The sequence below is a fragment of the Sorex araneus genome, chromosome 6, assembly GCF_027595985.1.
Source record: "Sorex araneus isolate mSorAra2 chromosome 6, mSorAra2.pri, whole genome shotgun sequence".
Classification (NCBI taxonomy): domain Eukaryota; kingdom Metazoa; phylum Chordata; class Mammalia; order Eulipotyphla; family Soricidae; genus Sorex; species Sorex araneus.
This window is the reverse complement of record NC_073307.1, coordinates 129,712,671-129,735,190: the sequence shown is the minus strand read 5'-3', so window position 1 is coordinate 129,735,190 and position 22,520 is coordinate 129,712,671. Positions and strand designations below refer to the sequence as shown.

General features: G+C 38.3%; 1 pseudogene; it reads left to right on the top strand.

The window, feature by feature from the left end:
- The first annotated feature begins 1,665 nt into the window (after positions 1 to 1,665).
- On the top strand, positions 1,666 to 2,514 carry LOC129405957 (craniofacial development protein 2-like; annotated as a pseudogene).
- Positions 2,515 to 22,520: the final 20,006 nt, after the last annotated feature.

The following is a 22,520-nucleotide window of genomic DNA, read 5'->3' as shown; positions in this document are numbered from 1 at the left end:
CCTGCCGAACCCCTCTCTTTACATCAATGATCACTTCCTTGTAGAATGGTGAGACCCTGGTGGTGAATCCACAATACAGCTCACGGAGGATTTTGATATACTGAGTTTGAACTCTCTGTTTGGCCAGGGCTTCGATGACTGCCTCAATCTCAACAGAATCAAAGGCCTTCTTTAAGCCGATGAACATTAGACAGAGCGGCATCTTGAACTCTCGAGAACTTCAATGAGTTTGGTCACTGTGTGGATATGGTCTATACTGCTGAATCCCCTTCGGAACCTGGCTTGCTCACATGGTTGTCCTTCGTCTAGTGTTCTGCCTATTCTATTCAGGATGACAAGAGTGAACAACTTGTAGACGACAGACAGCAGGCAGATTAGGCAATAGTTGCCGATGTCATGGATGTCTCCCTTCTTGTACAACAGAACGGTCCTACTGGTTTTTCACTGAGATTGCATTCAGACAGGTAGTGTGTGAAGAGTCGAGCCAGTGTATTGATGAGTACTGGCGGCAGATTCTTCAGGTGTTCAGGTCTGACCATTTCCGGACCAGGTGCTGTGTGCTTCTTTACCAACGAAATGGCATGTTGGATTTCAGAAGGGAGAACGTTGGGAACGACATATCCATCCTGCAGAATTTGGTACGTGGGCAGGTGAACATGGCTGTGAAAGAGATCCGAGTAGAAGTCGTGAATAATCTTCTCCATTGCCTTTCTGGAACATGTGATAGACCCATCGGGACGTCAGAGGGCAGTCATCTTGGTCTTGTAGTTGGTGGAAGGACAGGTGAACGTTGCAAATACTTTTCCCAATTTCTGCTGCACTGGCCAACACTGCTGCTCTTCTCTCTTTGAGTTCTTCCTTTATCGCATCACTGCACAGCTTTGTGAGCTCAGACATTAGCTTGTGGTTGCCTGAGGCTCACGCCAAACCACGTTGACGAATGAGCTTGAGAGTTTCCAAAGACAGGCATCTGTTTGTGACTTTCTCACTCTCGGCATTCTTCACACAGACATGGGTGCTGAACCAGTCAATCGTATTCCTTGTCGATGCTGTCAAGGCTGAACCTCACGCATGAGTGAAGCCCTGCAAAACCAGGTAAGCAGAACTTTGCGACCTTGAACTCTAGGTTCAATGAGACCTGGAAACAAGATCCTCTGCCTCCTCTAATATCCATCATCTGAGGGAAGGGTCAAAACCAGACGCCCCACCCTACCCAAGCCAGATAAATACCTCACCAGTCGACCCCCACTACATCCACTACCCAGCCACTGCCACACTCCAGGCCGCTCTCTGGACTGCGCGGCCACAAAGCAGCCGCACGACACACCATAAAACACTTAATATCCATTATTCCCACACCATATTTGATAGGGTTCAAATTTGGTGTGAACCATGGTAACACCTCTAAGGGCGATGGCAGACCGACCTAAAAGCCTACGTCCCTCTTGGAGAGCCCGGCAAGCTACCGAGAGTATCCTGCCCGCACGGCAGAGCCTAGCAAGTTACCCGTCTTGTATTTGATATGCCAACAACAGTAACAACAATTGGCCTCATTCACCCGTCACCAAAAGAGTTCCCAATATGGCAGCATTGAGAAAGATGAGCAAGGAGAGACTGAAAAAATCTCAGGGACGAACTAGACTGCCAAAATGAAGAAAGACTAAAATGACTGTCTGTACTTTCAATGCACGGGTGCTGGCATCAGAAGCATCCATCGAGGACCTGATGGTGCAAGCGCAGAAGATCAAGTACAACATCATTGGTCTGACCGAAACGAGGAGACATCAATCACATCACACCATTTTCGACACTGGAGAAGAATTGTTCCTCAGAACATGAGACAACAAAGGCGTTGGTGGCTTTGGTGTCCTTGTCAACACGAACTTGGCCATGAGCATTGATTGATACGAATGCCTAACAACCGGAATTAGACGATTATGCTTGAATAGATGTGGCTCACTGCCTGCAGTTTCTATCTTCATCATCTACGCACCAACTTCCAACTACAATGAAGAAGAAATTGAGAGGTTCTACATGGAGCTGGAGATGTTCTATAAAGAAGACCACACCTTCTACAAGATCATTGTTGGCGATTTTAATGCCAAGATAGGTCTGAGAAGGTCGCCCGAAGAACTCCACATTGGGACCCATGGCCTAGAATGGAACGATCAGGGTGAGAGACTGTCTGAATTCATCATGTTGACCAAGACCATCCATGGTAACTCACAGTTCCAGAAGACTGAATCTAAACGCTGGACATGGGAGTCTCCCAGTGGACAGTTCCACAATGAAATTGACCACATCATATTCAATCGAAGGTTTTGCCTGACCGATGTCGCTGTTGTCCCAAAATTCCAAACGGGATTGGACCACCGTCTCCTTTGTGCAAAATTCTACTTCACATAGTGGGGAGAAAAGTCTGCAAAATTTAAGTCTAGGAACGCAACTCCCAGAATGACCACCAACTGGGAGCTCTTTGGCACTACTGCAGCAATGTGGGAAGATGCCGTCTAACTATAGTATATCAAAATATAAATTTTGTATTGGTAAGATATATGTAAATATTTTTCCATTTTTCTCAAATGTTTATTTTCATCCAACTACCCTATCACGGAGATAAAGAAGTAACTATCGCCACAGGACCTTCCTCATGTTATCCATTTCTGACCAAATCCATCCAATTACTCACCATTCTTTATTGTTGGCAATCACTAATATTTCCTTCACCTGTATAATTTTGTAATTTTGAAAATATCATTGGGTGGGGTGTGGGAGGGGGAACCAGTGGGTGGGTAGTCAGTGATGACTGAAGAATCCTTGAGGATGGTTATATTTAAAAAGCTTCATCCTGGGGCCGGAGCGATAGCACAGCAGGTAGGACGTTTGCCTTGCACGCGGCCGACCCGGGTTCGATCCTCGGCATCCCATATGGTCCCCCAAGCACCTCCAGTAGTAATTCCTGAGTGCAAAGCCAGGAGTAACCCCTGAGCATCGCTGGGTGTGACCCAAAAAGCAAAATAAATAAATAAATAAATAAATAAATAAATAAATAAAAAGCTTCATCCTGCTAGGACCCCGAAACAGCCACAGGCACACCTTCTCCTGTGGAAATTCCTCGGGCCCCTCCACGCTGTCACCCTGGCTCTCGGTCTCCAGGTAGAAGTCCAGCAGCACGCACAGCTGCTGCAGCTGTTTGGTCAAGAGTTGGTGGTTGGGCTGGGGGCTGCACAGCTCCTTATATATAAATAAAAGTATATGATAAATAACCTTTTGATACTATTTGTTTTCTTCACTTGGCTTACTATTCATGAGATTCATTCAAGTTGAAACATGTATCAATGAATCAATTCATTTTCTTTCCCCCAGATTATGTACATATAATACTTAATTTATTTTAATTTTTGTTTATTTTTTAATTGAGTCACCATGAGATACACAGTTATAGGATCGTCATAATCGGGCTTCAGTCATGCAATGTTTTAACACCCACTCCTCTACTAGTACATTTCCCACTACCAATGTCCCCAGTTTCCCCTCCTACATCCTACATCCTCTCCAGTCTGTCTCTATGTCTCTATGATGGGTGATCACTCCTCTCTCTCTCTCTCTCTCTCTCTCTCTCTCTCTCTCTCTCTCTCTCTCTCTCTCTCTCTCTCTCTCTCTCTCTCTCTCTCTCTCTCTTCCCTTTTGGACATTATGGTTTGCAGTACAGATACTGAGAGGTTACCATGTTTGTTCCTTTACCTACTTTCAGCACATACCACACTTCAATCATTCACATTTTGAAGGGCTTTTAAACTGTTTCCAGTCTATGACTATATAGGTAAAACTGGTGTAAACAATCATGCACATGTTTTTGTGTGTTGAGTCACTTTTGATTTTGTTATTATCTACGGAAATATTTTAAAATAGTGTTAGTTCTGTGCACCCCCAATGTCTGGGGAATGTCAAAGATTCATTATATTTACTTATTTCTTCTGCATATAGATAGTTATAAAGAAAACTTGCCAATGATATTACAAGTCTGTCCAAGATTTTCTCTCTTGAAATTTCCTTCTCTACTTTCCTATTAAAGGAAATGATTATATAATGTGAATAGTAAAATCCCACTATCTGTTGATCTACATTTTACTACTGGGTAAAACATTATGCTTCTACTTAAGAAGTAAGAGATACCCTGATCTCTTACTACATTTTCTGGGACTCTGATTACCTTTCCAGGCCCTGTGTTCACTCAGTTCTTACCTCAAGACAGCCAAGAGTCCTACAGTCCTCTCAGTATTTTCATTCTTACTCAGTTGCAACCAAGGGGGAACTGAGTGCACTATTTTCCTTTATGGGGGTCCTGTCAATACCTCATGTCTAGTTCTCTGTTAGTATTTAATATGCAGAACCAATGTAAGGGATCAATTTCCTCTAAACCTCTCAACCTAAAATGTTGATGTGTACTGGATGACATCTCAAATATAGGTCACAGTTGCAGTCTTTCCATAATGAAACATTTTTCTAAGGTCCATCACCTAATTCTAGTCTTGTCATAGTCACTTTAGTCTTTCTAAATTTTCAACTAATCCGTTGAGTTTCTAACTTGAATTAAGTCAATCAGCTTTTAAGAACACAAACCTGTAAAGAGCTACATGTGCCAAATAGCTCTAATGTCTAGTATCACTACAATAGTACTGTACCATTGCATATTTATTTCAATATATAAGTGTATTGACATAATTCATTTGTTCTTTAGAAAATGAATTCAATAAAATTTTAAATGGCAAAAATATGAACCCTCCTTGTACAGATGACCCATAGCTATGTTATTCAATTTTAATCAACTTTGTCTTCCAAGTACTTATCTTCAAGTATTAATCCCCAGCTAAGATATCACTATCACTATCACTATCACCCCATTGATTCTTGATTTGCTCGAGCAGGCCCAGTAATGTCTACATGTGCCCTGAGATTTTAGCAGCCTCTTTTTACTCATCCTTCCCAACGGTGCCGCATTAGAAGCTCTTTCAGGGTCAGGAGAATGTGACCCATCATTGTTACTGTATTTGGCATATGAATGCGCCACGGGGAGCTTGCCAGTCTTTTCCGTGTGGGCAGGAAAACTCTCAGTAGCTTGCCAAGTTCTTCGAGAGAGAGAACGAGGCTATAAGATGTAGCAAGGCCACAAATGCAGCCCTGCGCTTCTGGGAGCTTAGTTTTATAGTCTCTGGATGTTGGCCATTGATGGGATTACACGGCACCGGGGGCAATTTCTGGGTGTGACTGCCTAGCTACTGGAAAATGGGGAATCTGGGAGGAAGAGGCCCAGTCCCGATCCGAGCAGGCTTGGAGATCTCAGTCCCGAGTCCCGCACACCTGAGTTCCTCTGCCAGTTTCTTCATGTGTGAGGCTTGTTTGAACGTGTGGAGAGGGGTCTTGAGCATGGCTGTTGCTGGGTTCTGGAGGTCTTCGGCTGCCGGGGCTCTTCTCGGGGCAGGGAGGGAAACTAAACCCACCCCCTCAAGGGGCCCCAGTGAAACAAGATATACTCAGTTAAGATATACTCAGTTTTATTATTACCTTCTTATAATAAGAAGCTACCACTTTATATATATTTAATTCATTATGTTAATGTAATATTTGTTTCCAATGGTATCTACATTTGTGGTCTTGGGGTACAAAGTACCTACCTCATCACTAATAAAATAAGATATTTTTTGCATTACTGAAATGTTACTGAAACATACACTCTTCTCATTACTGTTCTCAGCTTCTTTATTTTATAAATTTTGACCAATTTTCTCTAACAAGCATTCTTCCATTTTTTCCTCAGAGGTAAGAAGAGAAAAAACTAATTATATAAGCAAAGCTCTCTACCTTGCCATTACTGGCACACAAAAGAGCAAATCCAGAAGAAAAGAGAAACTTTTGAAAAAATATCTAAATAATAAGAAAAGATTGAGGAAATATGCATGTATAATTACACTAACAAAGACCTATGCTTCTTATTTCTTTTGAACATAGATTTTTCCAAAATCAGTGTTTGACTCCAGGTTAATGTTTCTGTCAAACTCATTTGAGTGTTAATTTGATAAAATCACTCAGTCTTTCCCACTAGCATATAGTTCATTCAAACAATTGGGTACTTACACTACTAAAGTCCAAAAATCCATGATCCTAACTAGGACTTGCATTCAAAGTTTATAGTGAAAGCAGCTTCCCTCTCATTTACCTTTTCAGTTTCACAGTAGTAGACAAGCCTAATTAACTCTTTACAGGTATCCAGGGAGGCAAAGGTACATTATTAACTTTAAATGCTTTGATAGTCTTGATGAAATGTACTGTTGCTATTCCCCACTTCGTCTGAAGATTTAAAAGACAAGTCCTGAGAACTAATTGAACTAGATAATCTCTGCAGGTGAAATCTAGTGCTGCTTTTTTACTAACACTTTACATTTTGATGATTGTAACAATAATTTTTCCTGGGAATGCTGTGTCATGACTCTAAGTAAAATTTTGTAGGAGGTGTGGTGTAATGAACTTTTGGTTTTATTTAGTAGTCATCATAGCTCCCCAGATCGACTCATTCTCCCTCCCAAAAAAGAAGTGATGGATAACAATTCGTGATATTTAAGCATCTTTAATAGGTATTGGGTAGGTTTCATCATCTTTCTTTCCCACTATTGGAAGTTAATTTTTAACTAAGGGTGGTGGGAAGTGATGGCTGTCAGAATTAGTTGGAACTCATTTCAAAATCCTCCATCTGTCAGTAGTTCAGCATCATTGCTCATAGGCCCAAGATGATACACTTGATTGCATAGAAATGACATTTCCAGGTGAAATCCATTTACAAAAGTAAACTAATTCCCAGCAATGACCTTAATGACCATCAGAGAGTCCCTCATCAACCAAAAGTAAGTTACTAAGAGAAGATGAGTGCAATCATTCATTTGGCATGCAATAGCCATATAACTCTCTAGCTTTTCCCAATTCATTTAATGCTCATTTAGAAATATGCACCCAAAAGGACTTGGTATTTAATTCTTTTATAAACTGTAAACACATCACAGTGGTATTTGGATATCTTACAGACTTTGTCTGTAAACAAAAGTTGCTTCAAAGCATACTCCAGATACTTGCTGGTCCAAAAGTAGAAGCTTAATAAGTTTTTCAAGTAGATGCCAATAATTTTTAACATTTACATAGGAAAATCCTATGCAATGAACATTACATATGTTTTCCTTTTAGTGACCAACACAAAGCTGATCTATAGAACATATTTTCAAGAGAAACCCTGAATTATAGATAGCATCTTGATATGTATCTATACCTGAAACATCATTTTAAATAAAAATTCAAGATTATATATCTAACATTATCTAGTGCCAGATGGAATGGAATGCAATATTGCACAAGTTAGCATGACTCAGCAATGCAAGTGGCTTGAATTTAGAATATTTTCAATTTTAAGCGTCATTAGAAAAAGGTTGTGATTGGAGAAAGGGAGAAAACCTGTTCCTGAACAACCATCCTTCAAACTATTATACTGACAAAGTGAATTACAGCCTGGGTTATCCACATAAAGCAAAATATATTTTTTGTTTTGTTCTTGGGCTGGAGCAATAGCACAGTGATAGGGTGTTCGCCTTTCACACAGCCAACCCGTGTTCGATTCCTCTGCCCCTCTCAGAGAGCCCAGCAAGCTACCGAGAGTATCGAGCCCGCATGGCAGAGCCTGGCAAGCTACCCGTGGCATATTCAATATGCCAAAAACAGTAACAACAAGTCTCACAATGAGAGACGTTACTGGTGCCTGCTCAAACAAATCGATGAGCAACGGGATAACAGTGACAGTGACAGTTTTGTTCTTGTCGTTCCCGCATGGTAGAGCCTGGCAAGCTACCCGTGGCATATTTGATATGCCAAAAACAGTTAACAAGTCTCACAATGGAGATGTTACTGGTGCCCGCTCAAGCAAATTGATGAACAATGGGATGACAGTGCTACAGTGCTACACTTCTTGTTGTTGTTTTGAGCCTCACCGAGTAGTACTCAGAAATTACTCCTGAGTGGGCTCAAGGGAACATATGTGGTGCCAAGGATCGAATCCAGGTCTGCCATATTCAAGGCAAGTGCCCAAATCTCTGTGCTATTTCTCCAGCCCTCCTTCCCCAATAAGCTTTTGTATTCAAACATATCTAGCTAGAAAAAGGGTCAGTCAGCCTTATTCACGGGTGTATTTTATGAAGCTTTCACAATTGATTTTATTATCTAAGTAAATGGATAGAAATTGTTGATGGAAATTCTTGTATCTTAGATGAGATCACATGCTGGACAGAAAAATAACAATGGTAAGTATTTTTTGAGTGGTTTTATAAAACTAACATATACATAAGTTTCAGAAATATCATTTATGCATATTTTACTTGACTAAAATCAGAGCCAATGATCTAATAATTTTGTCTAGTCATAAATATTGGGCTGAACCCTTTGGCTTATTTGAAGATAAACTTGTCCTTCTTTCAAGTGGTCTCCTTCTATTTAAAGTAAGAAAAACAAGAAATGATTTTACCTAAAAGAATAAGTTAGTGTTTCATATTCCATAGTATTTTTATTTTGTAAGGTCCAAATTAGTAAGACCATACATGTTACTTTCATTATTCACCTTTGCACTTCAACACCTAATACAGTACCAAAATCTATGTGTTGAAGAAAATCCAATGGGAGACCTTATTGTGATTTGGGTTTCATGTATCTCAGAGGCAAACTGCTTAATTTAGGTGAACACAATTCATATACTATACAAATAGCACCATGAATATTTTTAACCAGAAAATTTTTAAAAGATATTTATTTCTTACAATTATCTCTTAAGATATATTCTGACTCCTCCAGAGTGCCCTAGGTCATACTTTCTATATCTCTCAGGTGGTGAGTGAGTCAGAAGACATGAGTGGTGTATGCCTCCTTACCCATCTATGTGGGCAGCGGGATATGCAGTTTTGCCATTCTTGGCAAGATTCTTGTTTTAGCAAGAATTTGCTAAATTTTTAAATAATAAATTTGTTAGAATTTTAAAAAGATTTAATCTTAACATATTCCATTTTAATAGAATGCCAAGGTTTTAACATAACCACCTAGAATTACAACTAGATATTTATAAGATATTTTTAGCTAAAAGTTAAAGGTCCTGCTTGAATTAAAACTTGTGTACCCACATGTATTAGACAAATTTTATTAATTATTTGTAAATGTATGCCTTCAATACATTTAGACATCTAGTTTGTGGATTATCATACCATTTTCTATGTCTATTGACTCATGGGGGAGGAAACCAAGTTTAATTAAATGAGAATTTAATCATTATAAGTAGAAATCAGATGAAGAGACTATGATTTCTAATTTTTCAGTAAAATCTCAAATAGAATTGAGGAATGAAGATTGCTCTGGTTCTTTAAATGTCGACTTTAATAGCCCCCAAATAAAGGTATTTTAAATTTTGGTACTGTGTTGAAAATTGAACATGGGAAGATAGTAAAAATTTTTTGTTGAACCATCCATCTGATAATAGAATGCCTTCTGTGGTATTTCACCTCTCCCTTAACAAATTAGTTGATATAAAATTAATCTCTTTGCAATATAACTTGCTCTACTAATGGAGTACCTTCTTAGAAAGTTCTGATTTATGTAAATTGAAATTTTGTCTACTGAAATTTTGGTTCATTAATTTGAACTCATTAAAATCAACAGAACTAGGTTCTGCTTTATGTTAATTCTTTCTGTTAATCTGGTATCATCAACCATTATTATAAGGACTTGATAAAATTACTGTGATATATTCCGCTCCTGATTGCTTGCAGATGGTATATCCATTAGAAGTCCCTTCAGCTGCAAGGAGAAGAACACCAACCAATATCTTAAGAAGTGAGAATTTCTGCCTTTTATAAGTAGAAATCTAGAGATAGCCAATTTCTGATGTATGTTCAGTCCAGCTAGGTTTATCAGTAGTTTCTGGCAGTCGTCTTGATTTTTCTAGTCATTTTCTATGTTGAAGGCAAAAAAATAAAAGCAATGTATTTGTATTGCCTCAGATGCATCTCTCGTTTTCTCAAGAAAGCAAATGTTTTCCCAGATTTATTGCAACCAAACTGTAGAGACTGATTGGAGATTGATTATTTAGGACTTCATTGTGTCCCAGTCCTCAACATAGAAGATCATCCAACAAATAAATGTCACTACATTTTATTAAGTTAATACATAAATGAATCTGTAGCATCACAGAATGAATAAAAGCCTGATTAGAAGAATTCAGACCCGGAGGGAGATAAATATAAAATCAAAATGCAAAGCAGTCAAAAATCTTACTTCTCTTTGAAAGAATAATGAAACAACCATAATAAAGCTACAAAAACTGAGACTTGATTAGACATTATTACTTTTGCTTGTTAGTAATCTTAAACTGACAAAATGGATTCTAATCTTTTGCATTTAAAGTTGATTACTTTCAAATGAATAATAGTAAACAGAATCGTGGTGGGTAAGTTGTTACTGTCTCCTTCATGGAATACTAAAACACAAAGAAAAAAAGAAAATGTTAAATGTTTCTAAGGAGAAAAAATCTGGAGCTTGTTAGAAATGTAAAACTTTAAGCATCACCCAGAACTCCTAAACAAAAGCTTTTTTTTTAGCAAGATCCTCAAGTGATTTGTAGTGTGCACCTCCATCCATCTTTCCTTCCTCCACCTCATACTTTTCTAATGATGTTCTTGCAAATATTCTTTTAATAATCCTTGTAAGAATCTTTTTTTTTTTGCTTTTTGGGTCACACCCGGTGATGCACAGGGGTTACTTCTAGCTCATGCACTCGGGAATTACTCCTGGCGGTGCTCAGGGGACCATATGGGATGCTGGGAATCGAACCCGGGTCGGCCACGTGCAAGGCAAATGCCCTGCCTGCTGTGCTATCGCTGCAGCACCAATCCTTGTAAGAATCTTAATAGTATTCTTATAACTAAGTAGATGGCATGTGTGCAGAACTCATTAGTATGTTTTTATTCAAAGTAAAGAAAAGTAATACTCAACATCTATTAACATATTGACATTTGGGGCCAGGTTGTTCTTTGCTAGGGAAGCATTCTAGGGTGTTTGTTATCAGATATGGAAGAGCATTCATGGACTCTAGATACCAGAGGCCATTAGCAATCCCACCTAGTTGCAAAAACCAAAAATGTTTCCAGCCATAAAAAATAATATTCTATGCAAAGATAATTGCCGTTTGTTTTTCCAAGTTAATTTTCCAAGTTGCTTTTTCCCTAGTTTTTAGTTCCTCTGGTCCTAGTTTACATCCAGTTGCCACTAATTATTATAGTTCATGTCATCTATTTGCTTGGTTTTTGGATTTTCTCTTTTTTTCCCTTTCCTCCTTCCCTCTCTTCCTCTCTCCCTCCCTCCCTCACTCCCTCTCTCCCTCCCTCCTTTCTTTCTTTCTCTCTTTCTCTCTTTCTCTCTTTCTCTCTTCTCTCTCTTTCTTTCTTTCTTTCTTTCTTTCTTTCTTTCTTTCTTTCTTTCTTTCTTTCTTTCTTTCTTTCTTTCTTTCTTTCTTTCTTTCTTTCTTTCTTTCTTTCTTTCTTTCTTTCTTTCTCTCTTTCTTTCTTTCTCTCTTTCTCTCTTTCTCCCTTTCCTTCCTATCTAAGGGGTGGCTGCTAAAAATTTAAGGCTGGGACGAATGGAGACATTACTGGCACCCACTCAAGTAAATCAATGAACAATGGGATAACAGTGATGCAGTGATACAGCACTGTAGCACTGTCGTCCCGTTGTTCATCGATTTGCGCGAGCGGTTACCAGTAATGTCTCCATTGTGAGACTTCTTGTTACTGCTTTTGGCATATCGAGTATGCCACGGGTAGCTTGCCAGTCTCTGCCAAGCAGTCGTGATACTCTCAGTAGCTTGCTGGGTTCTGACTTGAGGGTGGTATACTCTTGGTAGCTTGCGGGCTCTCCGAGAGGGACGGACCAATCGAACCCAAGTTGTGCACGGCAAACACCCTACCTGCTGTGCTATCGCTTCAGTCCCTAATAACAACAACAACAACAAAATTGTCAAAGGGATAATGGAACTTTAAATGAATTAAGAATTTTGGGTGACCTTGAAATGCTATATAAATGAATTTATTTTGAGGGACCTTGAAATGCTGTATAATCATAAACTAGCATTAAAACCTAAACCAACTATTAAAAATATATCATCACTAGGGATCCAAACTCTTAATCAGTGTAATATGTTGCCTTCAGAATAACAATTCAGTCTTATGGCAGACTTCTTAGTTAACTTTAAGATTTATAAACTTGATGTTGAATCAGGACATCCAAGTGGCAGAACTACTATCATTGATACATCAACGAAAGTCCTGCATTATCTGAGCTCAGTCCAGAGTCAGAATAAATCCAGGAGGGCTGGAGAGATAGCACAGCGGGTAGGGCGTTTGCCTTGCACGCGGCCGACCCGGGTTCAGATCCCAGCATCCCATATGGTCCCCTGGGCATGGCCAGGGGTGATTCCTGAGTGCAGAGCCAGGAGTAACCCCTGTGCATTGCCGGGTGTGACCCAAAAAGCAAAAAAAAAAAAAAAAGAATAAATCCAGGTCAGTTTATGTGTATTTTATTTTTCTATTAGTATAAAAATATATGAAAAATAAAGCCTACTTTATAAAAGCACTTCAAATGAATGTATCATTTTTTCTTAATGAAAGGTATAGTTAATATTCTTTGTATACCCTGCAATATAATAACCCTGCCCTAGAATAGGGTTTGTTAGGTTGATAGAGCTTAGTAATTATATAAAATGTAAGTCTCCATCACCTGTGTTTCAACTCTACTCCTATTTTCTTTATAAATTATTCCTATCTTGTTTTCAGTAGCATCCCTTATATTGACGGAGAAATATTAGGCTACATACAACTCTGTAAAGGACTTAACATTGCTGGCCCCAGGTCCTTCTTCAACCCATTGCTAACATGGTTAAACTACTTATCAAAAACTCTTAGAATCACTAGTATCATTAGCATCCATACCTATCATCTCATCAGTTTCCAGCTCTTACTTTAACTTAAATAATATGAATTTTTCTAGCCATACTATATTTATTAATCCACATTAACCTGGGTGTTCTATTTTTATTAGCAGTCTCAAACTTAATTGTCTATTCTTTAAACCTACAAGGTATCAAATTTAAATATTAATTGGGGGCACTATGAACAATAGTACAAATAATGCTTCCTGAAGCAACACTAGCAATTATCAGTTGCAATCAGTAATTTTCTTATTACCAGTCGTATTAACAAATGGGTCATTTATACTCTCAACACTATCATTCTCCAACAGTAAGCATGACTAATTGTCCCTTCATGATCACTACCCACAATATGATTCATTTCAACCCTGCCAGAAACTAATTGACGACCTTTGACCTATCAGTAGAATCAGAACTCCTTTCTGGCTGCAGAGTTGAATAAACAGCAAGTCTATTCACACTATTTCTGGAAGAATATCCCAACATTATCATAATAAATACTTTCATGGTAATCTTATTTCTATAAACATATAATAATCCCTCAAGCCAGAATCTTACTTGATCTATCTTGCCATCAAAACTATTTATGGCAATTTCTCTCACGTGACTTGAAGCATCTCTACAACCTCAATGGGAACACCATGTAAATCTTTTATAAAAATCACCATAACACTAGCAATTTGTATGTAATATACCATTACTCATCATCCTATTAGACATTTCACTACAAACATATACTTATTGAGTAATTTGGGAAAAACGACTCCCTTATCCAAGACAGTCTTTATCCTTCTTCAAGAACGCCTCATTCTTGCCACACATGAATCACTGATGCTGGAATGTCTGCTATTCTTCCCAACACCTTTTCACTGAGTCAAATTTTGCTGATATATTTGTCAAAAACATTGTGCTTACAGTACATCTTTAATTTCACAGCTTTATCTACTGATGTACAGCCTTTAGAGGCAGTCTCCCTTCTTACTTGACAAAATGCAGGTCATGCATCATTCTGCAGCTTTCTGCCTCTAATGGCAGGATTCTCATTTACAGGAACCTTGGCAGTCAAGAATAACAAGAGAAGAAAGGAAGTTATGTTGGAATAGCTGAAAAAAGAATATGGAATTGCCTAGGTAAGGTGCAGATCAGAAACTGATGCTCTAATAATATCCAGAAACAAAGGGTGCTAAGAAAACTTTTGGGGTCCTTCATTCCATATCAATTGCCTCCCTGGGAGAGGCTCGCAAGTTTCTATTGTAATTTTTCTGTATATACTGATTCAAGATCCCCAGAGAGGGGTGGTCTCTACCCTCCAAAGCAGCCTGGGGGAGGGGTGTTATAGAAGTACCGGGTCATCACAGGAAGGAAAAATATAAGCTGCTCTGTTGACTGCACTCCACGTGGATCAGACCTGGAGATGCTCCACCACTGACCAGTTGCAGACTCCTTCAGATGATTTCATCTTATTTGCTTTCTTTCTCTTTAAAATTGTCTCCAGACAAGTTCCAATTAGTTGAGTTTGTGGTAATAAAAATATAATTTCTATGAGGATTGGGCTCATGCCTCATTCATCTCTGTGTCCCCAGGGCTAGGCCTATGCCTGGAACATTATTGCTGCTACTTAGTGCGTAAACAATGCTATTGTTGAATTTGGTCTACTCCAAATGATTTAATCTGTGACTAATCCCTGTTTACGGGGATGTAACAATACATGCTTTGTTACCAACAACACAACTTTTGATGGAGAAAAATATGAAATCGTTCTAAAAATACTACTTGATAGTGTCAAGATGTGCATTAACATCATCATTTATGTAACTTGGGACCTTAAACAACTCATTTCCCTGTGGGAGCTGTTTCATTTCTGTAAGATCACGTAGTTATGATTAATAATTTGAGAGAAAATTATTTATATTTTTTCTTTGAAAAATCATTTTGAGCTTTACCTATAACTTAAGCTCACACAGGTCCAGCTATTATGGAGGAGAAAGTTCACTGTGATATTTGTAACAAATAATTTGCCTTGCTAATCATCACTGGAAAATATTTAGTGTGTACTTGTGAACATACTCCTAAAAGAAATGTGATGACTGTCATTTGGGGGCAGAAATCAGGCCCCACTTTATTATTAACCTTTCCCTATCCAAAACTAATTTCTCTACCTGTGCTCTTCCTCCACTCACCCCCCTCCCCATATCCTTCTGTCAACTCTTAAAATTCAGGTGCACCTTTTCTAATCTTTGCCTTGTAGCCCTTTGCTTTAGGCTCCTTTATTATAACAGCAAACTCAATGCACCTGATGTATGTCTGACCCTTATGCCAAAGCTGGGAATTGGGACCAATGAAAGTGATAAAAGTGATACCGACATTGTTTTGCTGCTGCTAGATTCTAGATGCTCACAGTATAGGTTAGGGAGTTGGCATGGAAACAAAATATTCAAGTAATACTTGTGGCAGGAGAGGCATCTCAAAGCTGTTATGAGCATAAATATGAGCAGGTATCTCACATCTGACCTAAACCAATTAAAATCCTCCATTTTTCTCTTGATTGTGAGCTTGTTTATACATCACAAAGATATGTATACATGCACGTATTGCTATAAATCAGACTCAATTCTTAGTGTTTAACTATATTCTTTTTATTTCCACCACATATTCAGAGATAATAAATCCTTACTCTACAAATGAGAGAGCAGAGGTAGAGATAGAGGTGTCACATGACTTCCTTTCAACCACATAGTTACTATTCTTATTGAAAATGCCCTCAGTTGCATTGAACAGTAACAAAACCACTCAAACTGGATTACATAATCCAGGGGAATGTATTGGTTTATATAACTGAAAGCAGTAGGATGAGTTTCAGGAAATATGTGGTCCGGTATTCTGGTGATATAACTATAAGCTGAAGGTTCCCACCATCCCCTTCCATTACATTTTATACAATCAGCTTTATCCCTAAGTAGACTTTGCTTGTAGTAGCGAAATGGTTGTTGCAGAACCTCCCCACTACATGTCTCAGGCTTCTTGCCAGGTGAGAGAAGTCTTTATTCTAAGCAATAAATAAAGTTTCTGTGATTAACCTGAATGATGTTACTACTATCCTGAAGCAAACACTGACTTATAGACAACGCGGTGCTCTGAGATAATGCACATTGCTTCCTATTCATGAGATAATATATGTTAGTACTCAGACAGTGCTAACATATAGAACTGCTCATAAATGTTAGTTTTTGTTGCTAGTAATAACTATTACATATTTCCATGAGTGTATTTTAAGGGCAATTCTTATGAGGCGATTCTTTTTTTGTTTGTTTTGTTTTGTTTTGTTTGCATTCTGGGTCACGCCCGGTGATATACTGGGGTTACTCCTGGCTCATACACTCAGGAATTACTCCTGGCAGTGCTTGGGGGACCATATGGGATGCTGGGAATCGAACCTAGATCAGCCCTGAGGCAATTCTTAAAATAAAATGCTATGATATGATTGTTTATGCATCCCCAAATTCAAGTTAAATTCTGCAACTCTTTGTGGTAATGTTGGTCAGGTAGGATCTTTTGGAGATTCTTGAGTCATTAGGGGTAAGTCATCATTAATGCAATTATTGCTTAATATAAAAAAATCTCCAGAGAGAGATCCCCCTCTGCCAGGGTACACTTGTGAGAACCCCGGGAGAAGACACTGTCTCCAAAGCAGGAAAAAGGCCCTCCCAAGAAGGCAGCCATGCTGGAGCCTTGCCCATGGACTTCCCCACCTCCAGAACTGTCTGTAGCACTGTCACTGTCATCCTGTTGTTCATCGATTTGCTCAAGAGGGCACCAGTAACATCTCCATTGTGAGACTTATTGTTACTGTTTTTGGCATATCGAATACACCATGGGTAGCTTGCCAGGCTCTGCCATGTGGGCGGGATACTCTCAGTAGCTTGCTGAGCTCTCCGAGAGGGACGGAGGAACCGAACCCCGGTAGGCCGCATGCAAGGCAAATGCCCTACCCACACCACCAGAACAATGACCAGTACATTGTCTGTGGCTTACAAACTTCTCAGTTAGTGTTATTTTATTATTGAAGCCTGAATGAATAAAGATGAGGATGACAGTCCACCTTCTTGTACATTCATGTAATCAGCCTTTATTCATTTTTCGACCTGTACATACTAAATGCCTTTAAAGTGCCAGCACTGCTGTAGATGGTAAGGATAAATTTGTGTACAAAACAAAGTCCGTGTTCTTCTGGACTCAACATTCCATTAGAAGATCAATCGATAAGTATGCAATAAAATAGAAATTAAAGATCCCCTCCTTTCTGGGTGGGTCCCAGCAGCCTCGACACCCAACCCGCATCTTATTAAGGGCATGAACCACAGCTTCTGAAATGTGTTCTACTCAACAAGTTACATGCTGCTCACAGTTATTCTTCCAGTCATTCTGTGAGGACAGGCAGAGAATATAGAGAGTAACCTCTAGGGTGGTTAACTACAAAAACTCATTCCCAGTACAAGAACACTAGAAAACCAACGGGGAAAACACATGAAAACCACCAAGCTCAATGAGTAAAAACAATACAACGAAAGACATAAATAACACCAGTAAATCCCCAGACTGTGCCTTTTAAAGATGCTATGATGAGAATGTACAATGAGTTCAAAAAATGATAGCACAGATAGTCAGCAAAGCACAAGTCTAAGAGTCTAAATTAAAAACTGCTACAATCAGAAATGACAGAAATGAAGTACTTGGTAGGTAATATAAGAAAAAAAGTCATATAAGCTCTGAATAGCTGAATGACCAAAGCTGATCAAAAGACTGATTAACTCCAAGATAAGAAGACAGAAACCATTAGGAAAGAGCAGAAAGCGGAAAACAGTTTGAAAATTCTAGAACAGCATAACAGAGAATTATAAGATGAGTTCAAGAGGAACAGTATAAGAATCATTTGGGTCCTTGAAGAACTGGAAAGCAAATATGAAGAAAAAAGAGTTAAAGTAATAATTGATAAAAACTTCCCAGAGTTGAGGACTAAAGGCATGGAAATCCAAGATGCCTGATGTCCCAGTGAAAATAGACCCAATTAGGAAAACTCCCAGAAACACAGTATTCAGAATGACAAAATCTAAAGATAGAAACAGATATTAAAGGTAGCAAATAAAAAAAGGAACTTACATACAAAGGAAAACCCATAAGATATACAGCAGATCTATCAAATGATACTCCACAAGCCAGAAGAATATAGAAAAATATAGAAAGTACAAAAGCTCAATGAACTGAACATTTCACCAAGAATTCTCTATTTAATTAGATTACCATTCAAATTTGAAGGAAATATACAGAGATTCACGTGTAGACAACAGCTCAAGGAATTCATAGCAATGAAATCAGTTTTACAAGAAATTTCTTTAAAGGAAGGGAGAAATTTTCCATTGTGTGGTATTGAGTATGATCCTCACTCATGTTGTATATGATTTTCCTCTACTGGATTTAGAAAATTTAAAGACATATAGCAATTAACCCCACAAATTGGCTTTTATTTATTTATTTTCTAATAATCTTGGCAAGCTACCTGTGGCATATTCAATATGCCAAAAACAGTAGCAAGTCTCACAATGGAGACATTACTGGTGCCCGCTCGAGCAAATCGATGAACAACAGGATGATACTGCTACAGTGCAGTGCTATTTTTAATAATTCTATTTGCCATTCTTTTAAGGTTTTGGAGCAAGTAATATGAAATAAATTTGTTATATGCCTGCCAAAGAGGTAAAAAAATTCCATGTCTTATTTATGATAGGAAATGATGCCACATTAAGGTTCAAATACAAAATAAAATTTAATGCAGAATATATTAGATGCCAGAGTTGAAAACTATTATGTAAATGATAATAGGCAGTATACTATATTGCATTAAATGATTTGAATTTTCTTATTTACATAGACAAAAATCATAGCACTGTAGCACTGTTCTCCTGTTGTTCATCGATTTGCTGGAGAGGGCTCCAGTAATGTCTCCATTGTGAGACTTGCTGTTATTGTTTTTGGCATATCGAATATGCCACAGGGAGCTTGCAGTCTCTGCAGTGTGGGTGGGCTACTCTCGGTAGATTGCCGGGCTCTCTTAGAGGGACGAAGGAATTGAACCTGGATTGGCTGTGCGCAAAGGAAATGCCCCACCGCTGTGCTATCGCTCCAGCCCAGACAAAAATCATGTAGAAATTAATCATTACATATTGACTTTTGTTGATTTATCTTCTGATAATTCCATTTCTTTAAGTTTTGTTTGGGCAAACACTATGAAATAAGTTTGTTAAATGCCTGCCAAGGGGCAAGCTGGGGATGGTCACTGGAGACACTGGTGGTGGGATTTGTGTTGCAACACTGTATGATTGAAACAATTCTGTTATGAACAGCTTTGTAATCATAGTGACTTAAGTTGTTAAAATGGTAAAAAACAAAAGATAAAATTGAATATATACCATGAAGAAGAATAAGGAAGGATGTTGCAATACAGAAAGACATGAGGACATAAATATGGACAATAACTGAAGAACTCACTGACCAGTGATTATTGAGAGGTCTGAAAAATGAAGACTGTGACTTACGTAGGTACTCAAGGAAAGCAACATTCCCAGAAGAAGGGACACAAGTGTTTTGGCTCTTTGTACTTCGTTCAACTCTCTAAGAAGTTAAGGAAATCCTGGGACATTTCTAATCTTGTCTCAGTCCCAGGTAAACACTTCATTGCAAAATGCCTGGAAGTCACTACAATACTTCATGTGTTTTAAAGCTCCTTTACCTTGGTCACTGCCTGACCAGCACTAATAAAGCTTCTATTTTCCTTCTGTCTTTTACCTTTGCACATAAGTTCCTCAGTGGCCATATAACAAGTAAGGTTTCTGAGAAAGGCGGTACCTGGTTCTGCATTCCCGCACTGTAGTGAAGAGTTTAGAATGGAGCAGAGTTAAAGGCATGTAGAGGCACATTTACAAATATTATTTTTGACATTGTTTTCTGTGGATTCCAGCAGGATATAAAGAGAATATACCTGTGTACTTCTTAGTGCCAGATTTCTTAGTTGGGACTGGATATAGATTGTAGCCAATTTAAGTTAAATTCTGATGAGTATGTAAGGCATGGATTTTGGGGTGACTGAAAGGTTCATCCATTTGGGGGTCTAACTGTAAGCATGAAAAGGCCAAGTGTCCATTATAAAAATGAAAAGGAATGGTCAGAGACTCAGTTGTCAGGCTGCTCTGTGGCTATAATGTAGATGTGTTATGAAGTTGGAATAATAAGGATGTTATGTAAACAGTGGACAAATGTCAGACATAAGTCATGCTGGATTATGAGTGATTATGAACAGGTATGTTGTTTTCCAGGTGTGTGGAAGCAGTAAATCTTCAGAGGTAACTTGTGTGTGATGCGGACAGACACACAAGGATTTGTGTTTCTACTAGACTCACAGTATTCACACGAAGAGACCCTCGGACACTATGATAAAGGTGAGGGTGATATTCATGCTTGCCTTCTACCTGGAAAAATATGCTTTTACATTTAACATCGAATATGATTTATTTTCTTAAAGGGATGACTGCTTTGATTTGGTTTGTTTTTGAGAAGTTTTACTCAGCTATGTCACTGACATTGAGGATTCTGAGGTTAAAGCTAGTTTGATCTTTAACATTCCACTATATTTGTCCTTCAGTGGTTAGTAAAACTTTTATTGTAGATGTTTTGGGGGAACTGGGATGCACCTAGCAGTGCTCGGGGATTGCTCCTAGCTCTACACTGAAAAATCACTCCTAGCTGTGCTTGGGGAACCATATGGAATGCCAGGGATCAAACCCAGGTTGGTCGTATACAAGGCATGTACCTTATCTCCTATACTATCTCTTGGCCCCCATTGCAGTTTTTGGATGATTGCTTTTATATCCCATGACCATTACTTCTAAAGATCAGGAGATCAGGCCTTAACTAATATTTGAAATAAAGCACTGGAGAAAGCAGTGTTTTCCCATCTTAATGTTTGTCACCAAGAAGGAAAAGTCATCCAGTACACTGTCAGTTGCCTGGAAAAGCTCAAGTTTCTGTTCAAGTGTACTTTCTTGCTGAAGATCTTTTTATCATCTCAGGACAATACTAGTTTCCTACTTAAACAGCCAGTGACACTCAAGATTATAAAAATGTTGGAAATAGTTGACAGAGATCCAAATACAGATATTTAATGGTCAACTTCCATCACTACACCTGTACTGCAATTATCTTTTGATCCTACACACAATAAGTAGAAATTTTCTTGAAGGTTAGCACTTTTGTTTTTAAATACTCAGCTCTGAAACAGTGCCTAGCAGAAGCAAGTGTTCAATAAAAATTCACATTATACATAAATAAATGAATGGATGGATGAAGTATCACCTGAGTACCAATGATAACCAGAAAGTTTTCCAGACCAGGGGTGTAAATGGGTTTAAATTTCTATAGAGAGGAAATGGTATCTGCTGATCTCTGTTCATTGACCCACATGTGGCCTTTTAGAGTTCTCATATTATTATTCTCACAAAAGAGAATAATAATATGAAACTAAGCCCCAATAAATTCATAGGTATTTGAGAGGAGGGGGGGAAAAACCTTAGCTGTAGGTTTAGGAACTATAAATACAAACTATAGATAATAACTCTTTGGAATTTTTTTCACGGATCCTCTCTATTGTCCTATCTTTACTATGACAGAAGCAACTTGACTCTTGAAACACGGAAGAGGTTCTTTGCAGTGTGCTATAATAAAGAATGCAGCAGAACTTGAGGAAAGAAAAATAGAATACAGCAGCACTAGACTGGACATGTAGCTCAATAATAGAGCACTGGCCTTGAGTGTGTGAGTACCTGGGTTTGTTCCTCAGCTCTGCAAAAAGAAAAAGGAAACACTGGTGTTGGAAAATTGGGGCTCTGATTTTGTCTGATCATTTGTATCTCAAGTCCTAGAAATTTATCTTTGCTTCCCAGCCTCAATTCCTTCATCTCTAATATGGGATGAGATTTCTCTCTAGCAAAGTTTTTATAAAGTGTGCATCAGATATTAAACTTGAAAAATACCATTAAAATGATAAGTGATAAGAAGGCAGGCAACTACTCTTTTTAATAATGAGTAATTGGGCACGTGACTCTTTCTTAGATCTCATCCCCTGCAAGATTAAGGTCTTGAATTTGATCCCTGATACTGTAAAATTTTTTAAAAATAATTTAATTAAAACTAGTAAGATTTATTCCCAGCTACAATGTGTCTTTAGTATAATTTTTTATTCACAAGCTCAAAAGCTTAGGAAATGCACCTTAATCTATGTGTAGTGTCCTTCATTTTAACTTTGTTGTGTGAAACTTAATTCTTGCCTCTTTGGCATCAATTTATAAGTTCAGTTGTTGAAATCTTTTTTCCAAGGAAGCTTCACGGTATCAGAGTGCTGGAAGAGTCATCTGCT